This window comes from Nuphar pumila, chromosome 15, assembly GCF_984573655.1.
Source record: "Nuphar pumila chromosome 15, dmNupPumi1.hap1.1, whole genome shotgun sequence".
In the NCBI taxonomy this organism is placed as follows: Eukaryota; Viridiplantae; Streptophyta; class Magnoliopsida; order Nymphaeales; family Nymphaeaceae; genus Nuphar; species Nuphar pumila.
Window position 1 is genome coordinate 46,626,315 of NC_143263.1, and position 13,385 is coordinate 46,639,699.

The window sequence follows — 13,385 nt, forward strand, 5'->3', positions numbered from 1 at the left end:
CGATACTCAGACAGAATGCAGTCAGTTTGATAATGATCAAGTGACATTGCTTCTTCGGTTCAAACCAAGAAAAAAGTTAAGATATTATGCACATTCCTGGGATCGAAAACCTTCCAACTCAAGTTTCCTAGATTCATGTGAAGACCTAATTATAGTAGGAATCCTTTTTTTGTCAAGTCCTTTTCATAGTACCTTGTGTCCTGATTCTCTCTCTCTCTTCTGTATTGGAAAGGAGACCTTGTGGGTAAGCCATAAGTTAGGGCTTGGTTGTCTCATGTGTATGGGTTATAAAAGGGTCCTCTAGTATGGATGTTGAATCCATCTTAGGCTTTGGGATTTTGGATGCTAAGGGCTAAAGTGTCTTGGGTTTTCTCTTGTATTCTCTTTGATATAGTAAAGAAGAGTTTGCTGTTGCTGCTTCGTGGACATAGCTTGCATTTTGTTCTCGTTTCCTTGCTTTGATCGATCTCAATGTGTGCGCACTCGAACTTAATTCCAACATATGGTATCAAAGCCTTTGGTTTATGAGGAGCTTCCAAAGTTTGAGATCGTTGCTTGTGAAAAATGTCTTCCACTAAGTTTGAAGTGCCAAAGTTCAATGGATCCAACTACGCCATGTTGCAGTTGAAGATGAATGCGGTGCTCGTGAAGGATGATTTTGCCGTGACAACTAAAGATATTGCAAATAAATCCACAGAGATGACAAATGTTGATTTTAATAAGAAAAATCAAATAGCAATGTCAGATTCACTTCTTGCTTAGTGTAATTCAATGTGTCTACAAAGGAAAGTCAATGTTTCATCGCCAACTTTACAACTTGATGATGAAAGAAGGCTCCTCTTTGCAAGAACACTTCAATGACTTCAACAACTTTTATCGCAATAGAGGTCAAGATTTATGAAGAGGAAAAGGTTGTCCTGTTGTTATATTTAATGCCTGATTCATGAGATGGATTGATTATGAATCTCGAAAACACTAAGGATCTCAACATAGAGTCAGTTGTAGGGATGGCAGTGGACCAGGGGAAAGCGGGGCCCCGCCTCGCCCCATTTGGACCGGGGATGAAGGGTATGAAACGGGGATGAAGGGTATGAAACGGGGATGGAGGCGGGGACGAAGGTTAAAATCCATCCCCGTCCGGGGGTGGAGGCGGGGATGGACGTGCACTTTTCCCCGCTCCGCCCCGTCCCCGCCTCATCCCCGCCCCAACCCCGCCCGACCACTTTTCCCCGCAATATCCCTGCCCCGCCTCATCCCCGTTTGAACCGGGGATGGAGGACATGAAACGGGGATGAAGGCGGGGGTGGAGGATAAAATCTTGAGGCGGGGCGGGGGTAGAGACCTTGTCCCCCGCCCTTCCCCGCCCCACTGCCATCTTTAGTCAGTTGTCTCCACCTTGCTTGCTGAAGAAAGTTGTCGTAAATCATGTACTAATTCCTTTGCAGATGGGATGCTGGAAAAAGGTATATCCATGGAACAAAAAAAGAGTGGGAGAAGTCAGCCCAGGTCCAAATTGAAAGGTCACAAAACTATGAGGTGTTGCAAGTGTCAAAAGAAGGACCATTTGAGTAGATATTGCAAGACTCCAAAAGGAAGCCAGTCAAACCAAGCAAATCTCAATCTTGATTCTAAGGAAGTAGAGTCATGTTTGAAGGCTTCTCAAGGAAACATGGCAGAGGAGAATACTTTATCTAAAGATAGAGAGATGCTATCTATTATCCTCCTTAGTGATAGCCTAGAGCATGAGTGGATTATTGATTCAGGTGTGCCCTTCCACATTGCTCCTTGCAGGGGCTACTTCTATGTATATCAACCTTCAAATGGAGGCATTGTTTACATGAGAAGTCATAACTCATGTGGAATAGCTAGAATTGGAGATATCAAAATCTAGATGTTTAATGACATAACACTGACTCTTTTGAATGTGAAGCATGTTCTAGATTTGAGAAAAAGTTTGTCATCTTTGTGAAGAATTGACTAAGATGGTTTTAATTTTTTTGGAGAAAAGGGCTGATTAAATATTGTCAAAGGATCCCGCATGGTTCCCAAAGTGGAGCTGCAAGGCAATCTATATAAGTTGATTGGCGATACCATGGTTGGTGATGCCATTGTTGCCAACACTGTAATAGATTCAGTGATTACATGTGTAACGACTCGAACAGGGGCCTCTCAAACCCGGGTTCGTGGATGTTAATTTAAGAATCAAAATATATATTCATAACATCAAATAAAATAAAGAAATACAATAAAGTACTCTAAGTACTTCTAGCTCACCAATAGCCAAGGCTAAGTCAGCAAGTCAAGTCTTCCTGTTTGCAGATGCACCCAAACATGCAGTTGTAACCAAGCGGGGGTGAGTCTACAACTCAATAAGTTCTTATTTATAAATAAGATATGACCGTTACAACTATAGTGAGATCTAAGCTCCTATTCTTAATTTAGTTTCCTAACAAAATACACATGTTGTTTATATATTTTATCTCATTTTTTTTGCTTCTCTTTTCTCATTATCAAAGTAGGCATTCTCAATGTCGTACTCTATGCTAATCAGTTATTTCGAAAATAGCCTCTTAAGGCATAGCAACCCATATAGATAATTCTAAAGTCTATGATATTAGCCAGACATATGAACCATTCACAATAACATAATCCAAACTGGTCCAGAATATGGACTCACAATCGTTGCAGCTTTGCTCTCAGTTGCAAGCCAGAGAGCTAAAAAATAACTATCGGTAGCTACCCGAAGAGCCTGAAAACTATATCTGCCCCTAAGGTGTCCAAGGAGCTATACTAGCCCCTAAGGTTTGTGGTTCATGCTACATCCTACATGTGTGTAATAGGCAATATTTTTAACCCCTAAGGGTTACCTAGGAATTTCTCAACATTTTTTAGCACAAATGAGCTACACACACCTCAAACAAAGTCCTAAACTATGTCATTCTTAGTAGAATTTTTTATCATTTTATGTGTTGTTACCCTAAGTATATTATTCTCTTTTTCTTTTATTTTTCAGCGTTAATGTATTATACAACATTAAATGTATGTTCACTAACCACATTTAGTATATAATCACAAATGCATGCCTTAGTTCTAGGGATAACCATCCATCACAGAGGAATATCATCAATTCATCACGTCATGACACTTACAATATCTCTCCCAAGGTATAAGCATGGCATTCTTATAATAAATCATATTCTGAGAACCGTGGAACTCTACTTTCCTTTCTCAAAGTCAAGGCATTCCTTTCCGCAACATATTACATGTCTAAAAATATCATTCTTATTTTCACAACAAAGCACATTCATGATACACTGGTAGCCTGCGCAGGAACAGGGAAAATACACAGCAAAAACTGTGTTAAACAAAAAACAAACAGAGGAGACTTTGAACCTAATGCAGCCATTGATAGACTGTGGTTGTTGCCGATGGTAAAGGTTGACTGGTGCAGAGGAGAACCAGTGAGCAGTGGTTGATCAAGCAAGGAATGGTTTCTCCTCAGTCGGGTTGCAGGCTCTCTTTATACAACCGGCGAGCAGGATCTATTCCCTGCTGATGGAAATCGACTGTATGGAGAGGTAAGAACTTAGAAGAAAACCCTCTCTCTCGATTTTCCTGTATTTCTCATGTATTTGGGTCACTCATGGTACCCATATATATAGAGTACAGGGTGGGAACGGTTTGCGTAACCGTTCTCTCTTGATCATGTGCTGATTTATCAGAAGGATCACCACGGATGGAGGGTGTATCCACATCGTGGATAACCACCATTACTTTAGTGATGGTTAATCCAACCTATGATATTTATATAACATGATCAAGTACTGTAATATGTGTAACAATTTTTATGCATCTTACTAAAAACATCAAAAATATAGATTCCTAAGCATGCCATTCAGTTGATCTATTCAAAACATGAAGCCACTAGTATACTTATAATACATGAAATCACACAACAAGATGCATATATGAATAAGAATGTATCTTATTTATCTACGGAAAAATTTACAAATGTTCACTTACCTCAGATCACCCAAATCTCAAACTAAGGGACAACCTTAGTCTTCCTACAAATCTTAATATGAAATGAACAGAAATTTTAACAATTACTAAAATGTTATTAACGACTCATGTCTTGTGTAAAATTATAAAAATACCCCTAAGCTTCCTTGCTAAACTCTGATATCACAATCTCATAGTTTGTCATCTTGCCTCATGCCAATGGATCCTTTTCAAGAAGAGAAGTTCAAGGCTCCAAAAATCACCAGAATTCAATATCAAAGTGAAGAGTTATACCCGATTTATTAAATGGGTATAATAAGGGCAAAACAATCTTTTCACCTTTCAACAACTCATGATCCAGATAGCAAGACTCTTGAGGTATTCAGACTACCTTCCTAATTTAATTCTCGAAATCTGGATCAGATCTAACCTTGATCTGAATCTTAAGTATCAAACCTGAAACAAGTATATATACATTTTGTTTTCTCTCATTGACTAGCGAGACCAGGTTGGCTTACTAGTAAGGAGTGGTTTCCTACACAAGAGAGGTTGGGGGTTCAAACCCTAACCCCACCCTCTTATACCCTTTATCTACTTTTTAACAAATTCTGGTTTATTCATACTTTTGTGTGCCTGTTTAGCCCATAAGTAGCATTGAGATTATGCTTTTGTTCTAGTACCTAATACACTTATTTTGAGTGTCATTATATGTAGACAAGAGATATTTATTCACTTTTGTGTGTTTGTTTAGCCCATAAGTAGCATTGAGATTATACTCTTGTTCTAGTCGTCGGTACACTGGTTTTAAGGAGTGTTGTTTGCGCATCTTTGTTTGTACAACTCTGATTCTGTGGTGCTTGCGTACTTCTTATATTTTCTTACCTTTTTCAAAATATTTTTTCTCAAACCCTGGGTATTTTTTCAAAATTTCTCCTATATTTTCAAAACCCAGGTGTATGTTTCCAATGACTTCACTTCTTCAGATCAGTTTTCTCAAAAACTCTGAAAATCTTTTTTAAAATATCCTTCGTATGCAGTATAGTGGACAAGAAATGGAGAGTTGGATTTACAGTTTGAAACAATGAAGATCTGATTTATAGTGAGGCAATTTCATAAAGAAGACCGTGAATGGAAATGGTGGAAAAGCTTGCTTGGATATACCCGCCAATGAAATGAATAAATTGATAATAGAATTCTCTTGGAGAGATATTGTTAGTGTCTTGATTAAGGTTTTGAGATGTGGCATAAGCTAGGGAGTGATGATAGAAGATTTGATATATAGTTTTTTTAAAGATCTAGATTCAGATGTGTTTGGATCCTTAGGGAGCACAATTACATTCCTAACAATCGAGTTAATATGGGAATTCTTGATTGTGATAGGGTTTGGAAGGATAAACCTTCGGACTGGTACCCTTTAACTGATTCTCTATAATTGTATTCTTCATTGATGTATTTCAAGCTTGTTGATAAAAAAAAACTAGGTAGGGTAAACGAGCTAAACAAACTGAACAGCGGGTATTTCAAGCTTGGCTTGTTCTTTGCGGCAAGTGGGGCCGTAGATAAGCAGAATTCAAGCTGGCTTATTTACAAAAGCGATCATTTTTCTGCAACGAAAATGCATGTAGCGCTGCTACTGATAACCATGTATCTAAACATTCCTCAAGATGGGCACCACACTCATCTCAAGAAATGCCAAGATGATGGCCATTAGGACTTGAGCTCATGGGAGGTTGGTCCTATAGATTCTGGCAAGCTGGGCCTGAGGCGCCACTTCAGAGAATGGCACGCAACACACAAAGCGAGCAATATGGGAGGAGAGAGAGAGTCGTCTCTCCTAGATGGTTGCACAAGGGACGTGTGGTGGATGGGGTTGACAGCAATGGAGGGAGAAAAAATATTCGCTTTGGGTCGGTGATGGACGTGGAAGATGAGGCGATGAAGATATGTGTTTCCTTAGATAATCAAGAACCAAAACCAAGAACGAAGCTTAAACAAATATTTGAATAAGTTTCACTAAAAAAAACTTAAGCTATACGCTCATATTTATATATTACAAAAGGGCAAAAAGGTAGAAGTATAAGGGGGCATTTCAGCTTAGGTGGGACTCTAGGCTGGTCGACCACCACAATCTCATCCTGGATGGTCTCTCTCTCTCAGCCTAAAAGGGACTCTAGGCTAGGCAATTTTCTGGAACCACCTGGATCAGATCCTAGAGGGTGTCCCTGAATCGGGTCAGACCTTGGGGTGGTGTGTAACAATTCACCCCTCTCAAACTCGCCTTGTCTTCAAGGCAAGAATTTCAGGTACTATGTTGCTAGTTGGTCCTTCTCTTTCCAGGCCACCTTGAATTCAAGGCAATAATTTCGGGTACTATGTTGCTAGCTGATCCTCCTCTTTCCAGGTCGTCTCGTCAACACCACTTTTGGTCCACTAAACTAACACCTCAGTGACCAAGCAACCATCTTTTCTATGTATTCTTTTCCCAAGTACCCTAAAGGGCTGTGACAAGGTATCTTCCAAATCGGACAGGGTCAAGCGTCCATCTGATGGCTCTCTTTTATAGGGCTTAAGGCATGAAATATGAAACACAAGGTGTACCTAGGCTTCGACGGAAAGGTCAAAGTGATAAGCCACTTATTTAACCTTCTTTAATGTGAGAAAAGGCCCATAGAAATGGGGTGTCAGATTGTGTTGATGTACTCATCGAATCATGACTTGCCTGTGGTGCAACAATTTGAGGAACACAAGGTCACCCACTTGAAACTGTCAAGGGTGATGCTTCTGGTTGTACGCCAGCTTCATCCTCTCTTGGGATACAACCATGTTCCATTGTAGTAATTGCAAGAAGTGGTCTCTCTTCAATAAGAATGTTTCTATTGTGTCAGCCCGTGCAACCCCACCCACATATTCAACTATTGTTGGAGGTGATTGTCTATACATGACCTAGAACAAGGCCATATATATGGCGAAGTGGTAGGTCATGTTATAGGAACACTTGTTCCACGGGAGGAGCCTCACACATGCCTTAGGTTGATTACCCATAAAGGCTAAGAATTAGTCTTCTAAGCATCGATTCAATACCTCGGTCTGTCCATCCATTTGAGAACATTAGGCGATACTCATAACTAACTTTTTTCCTTGCAATCAAAAGAACTCCACCCAGAAGGTGTTAATGAACACCAAGTCCATGTCATTGATGATGGTACAGGGTATCCCATACAGACATAACACCTCCCACACAAACAGCTTGGCAATGTATGGGTGAAGCATGGTTAGGAAGTGATTGTACTTGGACAAACGATCCACTACTTTCATGAAAATGGACTATTCTTGCATGGAGGGAAGTCCATCGAAATGTCCTCCCATACACGGTTCAACACAGGTTGGGGCTGCAGCAACCCTGTAGGGGAGGTTGCCTCATACTTGACCCTCTGTCACACGTTACAATGCCCCACTACTTAATGAACATGCTACTTCATCCCCTTTCACACAAACTCCTTGCTCAGTCTTCAATAAGTCCGATGGACTCCATCATGTCCCCTTGTTGGGGTTGTGTGGTACTGGTCTATGAGGAGGGTCGTAAGACCAGATCTGGGAAGAACTACTATCTGCCCATGATGCCTCACCAAATTCTCCTAGATTTCAAACCCAAGAGCCTCGCCTCCCTCAATTTGTGTTCTGACTGAAGAGAAGAAGTCGTGCACCATATACTCCCATTGAAGATTGTTCAAGAACAGGAACATGACTACAATCATACTGAAGCACGCCAACTCATCCTTGTGTCCCTACCGCGAGAGGGCATCTGCCACATGGTTACTGGTGCTCTTGCGGTACTAAATCTCAAATTTATACTTGATAAGGTTCGAGATCCACTTTTGCTAGATGGGAGTGCTCACTCGTTGTTTAAGCATGTACTTGAGACTCCTATGATTTATCCTCACAACAAAATATTGGCCAATCAAGTATGACCATATTTGTGTATGGCTAGGATGATGGCCATGAACTCCTTTGCGTATATGGATAGGTCTCGCTTTCCAGCTGCGATAACCTTGATGAAATAGCTAAGATGTATTCATCATGCATGAAAACAACCCCTATATCTAGCTCGAATGCATCAAATCTCAACCACAAAGGTCATCTTGAAATCTATTAGGGCCAACACAAGCACTCGAGTCATGACCTCCTTTAGGGACTCGAAGACTGTGGTAGCCTATGGGCTCCAACCGAAGGCACACTTCTTTAGTAGGGTGGTCAGGGGGTGGACGATCTGAGCATACCCCTAATCAAATTTATGGTAGTACTCAATAACTGTGAGAAATTCTTGTAGCCCCTTGAGAGTTTGGGGCATGAGCCAGCTCTGCATTGCCTCAACTTTATCGAGGTCCATCTCCACACCCTGCCATGAGATGACATGCCCCAAGTAGTGGACACAAGCCAGTCTGAAGTTGCACTTGGTCCGCTTAGTATATAATTGATGCTCAACAAAGGTCTCTAGGGCAATCTATAGATGTCGCATATGGTCTTCCCATGAAGGACGGTAGATCAAGATGTCATCAAAGAAGACCAATATAAACAATCAAAGGTAGGGTCGAAAGACGTTATTCATGAGACCCTAAAATGTTGTTGGCACGTTGATGAGGCCGAAAAACATCACCAAAAAATCATAATGGTCGTCATGCATCTAAAATATAGTCTTTGGGACATTATCCAAGGTCATGTAGATCTAGTGGTAGCCATGTCTAAGATCCAACTTCAAAAAAAAGTGTCCCATGAAGTTCATCCAGCAGCTCGTCAATCACCAGAATCAAATGCTTGTCCTTAATCATAATTTGATTAAAGGCCTGGTAATCGATGTAGAATCGATAAGATTCATTTTTCTTCTTCACCAACAAAATTAGAGAAGAATACAAATTCTTGCTGGCCTGTATGATCTCATATGCAAGCATTTCCTTCACCAACCGCTCAATCTGGCTTGGCCTTGACCTCGATAAGAATCACATGGTCATCAGACCGAGAGGGCAGAAGGCCTTTAGATTCGCCAAACATTGTGTTAAATTCATAGAGCAAGGCCTCCAGATCAGTTTAAGTCTCATCTTGGGTTGTGGGTACCCCCTCTACTGCCATCATTAGGAACATTTGAGATACGGCCTCTCGAGCCACCTTGGTGAGCTGCTTAGACTCAACCATAGAGGAAGGTGACTGAGGAGGAGTTGGGATCTCTACCTGATATCCACTGTACTCAAAATCTATGGTCATATCCTTGAAGTTCCACTAGACTGAACCAAAGGATTGGATCCAATACATCCCTTGTACCATGTATGCACCCTTGATCGGCAACACGTACATGTCTGTGGTCAGGATCATCCTTTGAATGTCCAATTGGACCCCAAGGCAAAAGGCGGTGCATCTGAGCTTGCTGTTATTTCTGACCACCACCTCAAAGGGATGTTGAGGTGTAATCACATACTTGGCCCTTTTGGCAGTCTATACGCATAAAGTTGTGTGTGGAACTAGTGTCTATCAACACAAAGATAGACAATTGTTTGATTCTACCTGGCACTCTCATGATTCGCGGTGCCTCCACACTAGCTAGTGCATGGTAAGAAATCTCTGGAACCTCCTTCAGAACGTCATCACCCGAGTCTAATAACTCGACATCACTGGGTCCACCATCTTCGACCTCACTATCACAAAGGTATATATTTAGGATCTTACACTTATGGTCCCTTGTCCAAACCTCATCACAATAATAACAGAGCCCTTTCTTGCAGCACTCGTCTATGTGCTCGCGGAGAGCCGCTTCACCTGAACCTTGGTGCATGGTTCCATAGTTTGTCCTTACTGCAATTAGTGTTTCATGACACGATCAACAGATCATAGGGGAATAGACTCATGAAGGGGGTGAGATGCAGTCCTGTTGGAAGACAAGTTCTCTACTGCCCTGAGATTTTCAGCCCTTGGAAAATATGTGAAAATTAAAAAAAAATCTTTTGTATTTAAAATCATTACCGAAAGTGTATTCAAAATCGGGTTTGAAACCTCAAGCGGGTTATATTCTACTCAACAATGATTATACTGAATTTAAACAATATCGAAAATTCAGTGCTCGATAAAAGAAAATGATTGGCTTATTGACAGCACCGCAGCATCTTGCATCCACTCTGCTGCACAACTCTGATAAACCTGTTCCCCATAAAATGGGGTCGAACTTATGAAAGCCTGGAATAAATATATACCAAATTTCAAGGAACCACACAATATTAAAACATATGTCACATCATATATCATGTATCACATCATGTGGCATATTAAGATATACGCATATCATCAAATCATAGTCATATGTCACATCACACAAACATCCATATATTCATAAATTGAACCCTGAAGTATGAAGTTTCATGCATACATACGTGAACAAGTGTATCTCATAATACGCGACAACTAAATCTGGAGCATACGTAATTTGAATTATACATTATGCATGTCCAATCTCATAAATATCTTTGTGTTCTACACGTACTATTAAAATTGTCATTTATCTAGGCTCAAAACATCACAAACCTGTGGCCAGAGTTAAAGGAGATGCAATTCCAAATTAGGAGTCAACTCTCCCAACTCATGAGTCGACTTACCAAGTTTTGGTGTTGACTCTGGTGCAGAAGGGTTGATTCCCAAAGCACAAGGGTTGACTCTCTAGAAAAAAGTCAACTCAATAAATCAAGGATCGACTCATAGTCAGAAGAGTCGACTCAGCATGAAAAATGGTTGATTCTTAGTCAGAAGAGTCAACTCAACATGAAGAAGGGTTGACTCTTAGTCAGAATAGTCAACTTAACATGAAGAAGAGAGGACTCTTAGTCAAAAGAGTTGACTCAACAAAAAGAAGGGGCAATTCTTCTTAAGAAGAGTCGACTCAAACCATCATAAGGGTCAAAACAAAATTTGGGAAGAGTCAGCCCTTAGTGAAAAGGGTCAACCCTCATGGGTCTCCACAGCCAAAACCATACAATTCATGTATCCACCTCCAAAATGATGTTGAAACTGAAACTCTGAACGTAATTACATATTTTAACAACGTGTAATCACATGCAAATGGCGTATGAAAATCCCTACCTTGAGATCTGCAAGGTAGGTTCGTCGATGATCCTAAGGTTGAAGCTTAGCGAATGCCTCAAATTCCTTGTTGCAAGTTAAAAAACCTTTACCTGGCTCAAACCATCATAAACCCACAACTAGAGTCTCAAGGGCTGTTATAACAACTTAAAAGTCGACACCTGTAGACTAGGGGTCGACACCTGCAAATCAAGAGTTGACACCTGCAAAAGCTAACAAAGACTAAGGTCGACTTTCTCAGCAATAGTCAACCCTTCAAAGTGTAAGGTGTAGGGGTCAACCCTCTACAAAGCTGAGGTCGACCCTGTTAGACCAAGCATAATGAGGAACAAGGGTCAACTGCTATAGACAAGGGTCGACCTTTGTGGTAAGCAGGGAATCGACTCATTGCATGGCATGAGTCGATCCTTTGAGCAAGACAAAACTCAGTATACCTACAAAAATATACATTTAAAACATAATTTATGAAATAACGTGCAATTTTATAAACATTCTGTATAAAAAATCTACCTTGAATGAGCATAAATGAGAATGATTGCATGCGGCATGCTAAAACTCAAGTTTGTGTACTGAGATGGCTATGCAAGGAGGCAGAAAGGATAATGACAGCCAGTTAGATATGCTGGTTGGTGAAAATGGCAGCCACTAGAGGTGGCGACAATTAGTGGCTAAGGGGAACAATAAGAGAGAGTGAGATAGTTTAAGTGAGAGAGAGAACTAGAGAGGGAGAGAAAGAGACTTCATACATAAGGAGAGTTTAGCGTTTTTTATAGTAGAAAGAGAGGTCATGTGTGGTGTCAAATGTTGCAAGTTATGCAACATTTGGTGAACCTCATTCACCAAATGGCTAACATAAGTCAACACATGGTAAAATAAAGAAATACGTGTTATGGCTCATGTACTATGGGTTTTGAGTCTGGGTTGGGTCCCATGTGACACAATCCAGATCCAAACTAGTTTAATTTCGGTTAGGGTACTTAGTTACCTTTATTTAGTTAAATCCTAACCGAACTAAGGATTTACTAATATATCCTAAAGTCAAAAGTAATGACATATATGACCTAGTTCAGTCAACACTGAACTGGACCAATATAATCCTTAGATCGAAAATGACCCTGAACTTTCCAAAATTACCATTTTACCCCTAAAATTTTACCGAGCGTGTTCTGAATCTATTTCAACTCTGATTTTAACGAAATAAAAATTGTCTCTCTCAATTTTTTTGATATGAATGCGGCCATGTATTTAATAGTTATAAAATAGGTGTTTAAAATTATGTTTTTTTCTCTTAACCATCTTTTATTCCTTGTAACCGAACATGGTTTTCAAAAAAATTATATTAAATAAGAACGCATATAAAAATTTAACTTGAAAGAAATTTCTTATTTATTTTATCGTGAAAAGGGTACAAAAAAAGCAATTGTTACATGTTCACTGAGAACGTGAGTCTCTGACTGGACATTCTGCCAGTGCAGATCCAACGCGAGCTCATCCAAAAGAGTTTCTCATTAGCCACGTGTGCCAATTTGAAACACTACACCAGGAAGATAGGTCTCTTGGCCCGAACCTCAATTTGCAGGTTTGACTTGCGACCCACAATAAATGTTTTAATCAATGATTCTTGAGGCCATCCGGTGACGAGGTTGCTTGACCTCTCAAATTTTGCCTAGTAATCGATAATGTTGCCCTATTGGCAGATCTTGAACAACATGACATGGTGATTGGCATAAGCAGACGAATTGAACCAAATCATCAGAGCCCTCAAAAAGGCCTCCCAAGAAGGCGTTCACAACTAGTGGTACCATTGGATGGCCTTCTCCTCCATGTGGATCGAGGCAAAGGCAACTCAGTCCTTATCATGGGTCTTTGCGATCATGAAGTACTGCTTAGCTCATGGGGTCTGCTCTAGTAAATTTTGGGAACTCCAACCGAGGTTGGCGAGCCTGGTAGAGCTCGTTGATGGAACCCGAGCCCTTGTTGCCTGAACTAGATTCCCCAAGTCATATCGGGAGCGTTCATTCCTCCTTCGAATTTGGATAGTTTCCAAAATAGTGAGGACACACTAGAATCATTCGTCCAATTTTTCGTTGAGTGCACTCACTTTCTTGTGAACCTTATCAAGGTTTTGCATTAAGTGATCCATACATCCACTTGGTTGTAGCGAGCCTGAAGCTCTGTATGCAACTCCATCATCATTTCTTGTGCCTGCATCATGTCTCGAGTGTCTAGGATTACAAATGGGTCTGAAAAAAATGGTGTACGAATAC